The sequence below is a fragment of the Entamoeba invadens genome, assembly GCF_000330505.1.
Source record: "Entamoeba invadens IP1 unplaced genomic scaffold scaff_1105074725615, whole genome shotgun sequence".
Classification (NCBI taxonomy): Eukaryota; Evosea; order Mastigamoebida; family Endamoebidae; genus Entamoeba; species Entamoeba invadens.
This window is the reverse complement of record NW_004440300.1, coordinates 188,539-194,055: the sequence shown is the minus strand read 5'-3', so window position 1 is coordinate 194,055 and position 5,517 is coordinate 188,539.

The window sequence follows — 5,517 nt, the reverse complement described above, 5'->3', positions numbered from 1 at the left end:
ATTATAAATGGTGGAGAGTTAACAATTTATAAATATAGTTTCTTCATATCTATTAATAACAGAACTTCTGGGGAGTTATAAATATATATATATTTGCGTTTTTTTTTCTTCGAGTAAAAAAGTACCAAAATGCCACACTATGACTGTTTTGCAAATTTTAATTTTATAAACCAGACCAAATATGAACTAAAATTTTCTATTTACTATATTTTTAATAATATAATTATATCAAATAGTAAATAAATTCTATTTTTAGAGATGGAGATGCAAAATGTACCTTCTCCTTAATATACAGTTAAGACTTATAAATTAAGCTAAATCTATTTATAGGTAACATATTAAATTTAAAATATTCGTTGCCATTGTTTGTAATTTGCAATTATGATAATTACATAATCAATTTGAATTGTTATTGTTAAACACCGATTTTTAAACCATAATCAACCAAAAAGTAACTTAGAATGTGATCACCAAGACAAATACCAAAGCTGCAACACAAATTCACAATGACCACTTTTGTTCATTCAAACTTCATATCCAGTGTTACCACGTTTGCATGGCGTATTGTAAGTGTCTTCTGAAAGAAAAAGTTCTCTTTACACTTATCGCATTTTTCTTTTGTTGTAAACATTAAAGAATCTATTTCACATTTTAACACACTTCATTGCTCCTCCTACTATCAATTTGGCGCAACAAACTCTTGACAATCAGTCGAATTTGTAAACTATTTGCATCTCTTGCACATTTTCTTAGCACTTTCTTATAAATTTCTGAACAACTGTCTTTCACACACTTTTTGGTGGATTCAATAATCAAAGCATCGTCTTTGCAAACAATGCACTTAGTTTCTTCATTACATGTCTTGTAAATCTCAACGCAAACAGTACACATATTCATTTGCAAAATACTCTTCAGGACATTCTTTTTGCAAATTTTGTCTGGTTAAAATTTTCAGTTGTTCACGTGATACATGCAGTGTTGATTTGCAGTTTCAACAGACAACAATTGTATTTCATGCAAAACACGTTCCTTCATTGACCAAATAGAATCTGTCAATACAAGACAAAAACTTTGAGTACGTCTCACCCATAAAACAATTGCTACCAGATTTTGCACTTCTTACAAGATGTTGTTGTTGACTCTTTGTAGTAACCAAAAAGGCATCTGGTGTTTGTAACATATTTACAGTGTTTTTAAACAAATATTAGTTTGTTGTCTAGAAGATGCATTTATTCCCATCAGTGTAATTGTGGCATTCGGTTAAGTCTTCTTAAATTTGAATGAAGTAGTGGTTGAATTGTTGTTAAAATAACCATCATCACAATTGTCAGAATATACATAAAGAACTTCATTCAAAAACCTCTTTCCTAAAAATGTTAGCATTTATTGAAGTAACAAACTTTAAAATTGGAATAAACAACCGGACAAACAACCGTTTGATATTCACAATAAATTTTTTTGAACAGCAGTTGGTCTACTGAACATTCATTTTAGTTCACGCCTTTGGTAGTATAAAGTCGTTGTTAATTACCTCCACCTTTAGTTCAATAGCTCTGGAATCAACTGATTAATAAGTGTATTAAATTTACTTAAATATGTAAACGTTTTTTTCCTTTGTTTATTTCTCAATATACCAAAATTCGAAAGTCAATTCAAAATATAAATAGAATAGTGTGTTTCCCAAAGTTTTGCATTAAAATAGACCAAATTAAATTAAGTGCTGTCGACTTAGGAATTCCAGTTTATTGTTTTGTGTTTGTTCGATTTTCGTACTTTTTATACTTTTTATTTTATATTTTTTATATTAATTATTATAAAATACTATTATTATTTAGTAAAAAGTTTTAATTGTTATATTTTTATCAAATATCTAATAATATGAATAATATAATGAATTAAATTTTGTATTACTTAAGGAAACAACGAATGTATTGTACGTCATAAAATTTATATTGTATTGACATTCTTAGTAAATTAATAATATTTTTAAATATTTATTTCTGTATTTCCCGTTTTTACAAATAACAATTTTTTTCAATTTTTTTAATTTGGTTTTTTCCTTTAATTATAAATGGAAAAAGAACAATTTTGTGAACAAATCAAAGTATTCAAATTACCTACTAAAATTTTTAAATCAAAAGTCATGTTTAATTTTTTTTAAACTGATTTACATTAATTACAATAACACAACAAAAATTAATTATTGTTAATGAAATTGTATTTTATATTAAAATTGTTTGATATTCAAGTTGAGTGGATACACTATGTGTACTAATTGGTATTATATTTTAGGTGGTGAATATTATTAAAAGAAAATCGATTGCAATTTTACAATTTACACAATGAACAACAACAAACAATGCGTTCCATGTAAAGAATGCCGAATATAAACTGATAATATTTAATCTGTAGTGAAAGCATTTTTATTTTCTATGTTATTTTTCGATTATTTTGGTAATTGTTGATTTTTTCGAAAAAAATAATGATTTTTTCTTTGTTTTTTTACCCACCCCCGAATATTTTTTTTACTCAACTAAAATTATTTGTTTGAAAAAATAATTATTTTTCAAGTAAAATTGAACCACCCCCGAAAGTGTGTAAAAATATCTGGTAAAAAATAGCATTATTTGGCAAATTGTTTTGATATAACAAAAACGTAATTCTATCTATTTAACTCATAAATTCAAATGAGTCGAACTCCAACTGTTTATGAGAAACAAATTTTTATGAAAAAATATCCTTTTGCAAAGCTTACAAAGAAGGCATTTCCAAAAGAAAATTGACTAAAATTTATAAAATGTGTTTGACTGATGTTATTAAGTTGTGTGATGAAGTCGACAAAAATCAATATTATCAACCTTTAATCGTTAAAAAGGAAAGACCAAACAAAGTCACAAAAAACACAATGAGTTAATTTACCAAAAAACTTTCAAACATCTAAGGAAGGCCGTTTAAATCTATCACAGCTATTTTCTCTTCCAAAGACAACTGTCGACACAGTTTGGGTTTGTTTGGGTTTTTTAAAATAAAAAAATAAATGACAGTTCAGATGAAAAGGTAACTCAGTTTCCATAAAAATAAGCACAGAAAGAAAACAAGAAAACGGACCAACTGTGTGTTTATTTCGAAAGAAAAGCATTTTTTTTCTGTGAAAATTAATGGCTTTTTTATACAGAAAAAGGGGAAGTGCAAAGAAGCGAAAGGAAAGTTTATTCAAGATAAATCGTCATCCATCCACAAATTGATCCTTTAAAAATCGGGAATTGTTCCATTTTAGTCCAAAATGTCCCGTGTTATAGGTAAAAAACATGTTTTTTGTCAAAATTTTAAAATGTATCAGTTTTTATTTAAAATATAAAACTATAAAAATATGCAATAAATTGGGAAATTAATAAAATATTTTTTTTATTTATTTTTAAAAACATTGATTGACTACACATTAATTGGTTTCAGTTTACATTGACACAAAACGTCTACTCATTTATTTCAAAATGTTCAATTTGCTAAGAAAAAAATGATGTAAACATAATTTATAGTAATGAAAAAAGGCACAATTTTTATATATTGTTTTCAATTCGAAACATAAATCTCATTGTAAATGTATCGTGAATGTGATTTGATATGTAACTTTTAAGTGAAGACTGTGTACCAGATAGAAAACAACATCAATGGGCTTGAACAGTGCTACAATGAGTGTTATCCAAGTTATACTGAATGTTTACAATGTGACATTAAGGGCTTAAGATGATATGGAAATGCCGTCAGTTGTGTTTCATATGTTTTTAAGTATAATTTTGAAACAACAGACGATGTTTGAATTTATGTTAATAAACTTGCTGGGAAATGCAAACTGTTTCAACCCACAGTAGTAGTGGTGGTGTTGACCTGGCTGCATTTTAAGCAATCAATAAAAAATGCTTGAAATATGAATGGAAGTTTTTGAGTTGTGTTAAACCTCTTAAAATTGTTTAGCATATTTTGTCAAATGTAGCTATAATGAAGATTTGGAATTTACAACAAGAAAAGATGAGAAGTGTTTAATTACATTCCACTTGACAATTGCAAGACGTTTTCAAAATATGAATGTGCAGAGTGTTATGGTGTGTAGTTTTAAAATAACTAATACAAACGTAAAAAATGTGGTAATTTTTACAATTTGTTAATTAAATAAAACAACTTTTTCTTCATATTTTAATCATTTTTTCATATTTTAAACGTTTTAATATTATTAATGAAGTTGACTCACAAATTAAATTTTATACAATTTAAAATCACAGAAATTCTATATATGAATTGTAAACAACAAATTAGAGATAAAAAGAAATGTGTAAACGTGTAAATTGTTTAATAAAAAAACAGGAAAATTGTCATTCAAATTATAATTGTATAAATAATTAATAAAATAATTTATTAATTAAAATAATAATAGTTTTAATGTAAATTTAATATATTATTCTCGATAATTAAAAAATTTAAATATTATATAATTATTAATATTTAACAATTTAACAAACATATTAATATTAAACGATTAAATTTGAGTGACTTGTTAATAATGAGCAACTTGAGTGTGGACATTTTGATGATAAATTATAATAATTTTTAAAATATAATAATTTAATTTTAGTTCACCAGAATTATTTACAATGAAAACAACCATTTTAATTTAATTCCATTTTAATTCATTATAAGTTTTTATAGTTAAATTACATTGTAATATTACTATTTAAATAACAATAATATTTTAACATTTTGATGAAATAATATTCAACTTATTAACCTTTCGAGGATGGGAAAAATCAAAATTTGTAAAAAAATAAAAATCTTAGTCAATTGTAATGTAAATGTGACCTTATTTTCTTTAATTTTTTTTAAAAAAGCTAGACACCCTGGAACGACGGCTCTAGTAAATTTTTATGGTAAATTGTTATAAATTATAGTAAAAAAAGTGAATTTTTTGATGAAATTAAGATAAACAAAGGTTTACTTTTTTGCATGATCCTTTTAGAAACAAGTTATGGTTCAATGGAAAAGTCAGATCAAATATTTATTGAGATGTCTACAACTTATTACAATAATAAAATTAATTATAAAATATAACAAAGACCAAACTGCATCATAAAACATACTGGTCCGGAATATTCAAAATCAATTACATTATAAAATAACAAAGAAAAATAATAAACAACAGACTTTGAGGTGTCTTGAAATTTCAATATGCAATTGATCTCAAAAACAATAACAAGGGAAATTAAATAGATTTTTTTGTAAACTTTGAAAAATACAAAAATTTAAAAAATTGTGTTTTGCTATTTTTTGTAAAAGAAATAAAATAAGACGTAAAGACACTTTTGTTTGTTCAGACTTTGAAAAAAAATCTTAAAGAAAATAAGTGTAAAATAAACAAAAAATATCTAAAATACATTTTCAAAAGTATCAAAAATCACAAAATCGAGAAAAATTCATGAAAATGACTTAAACAGTCAAAATAGTCGCGTTTGTATAAACTTTGATCAC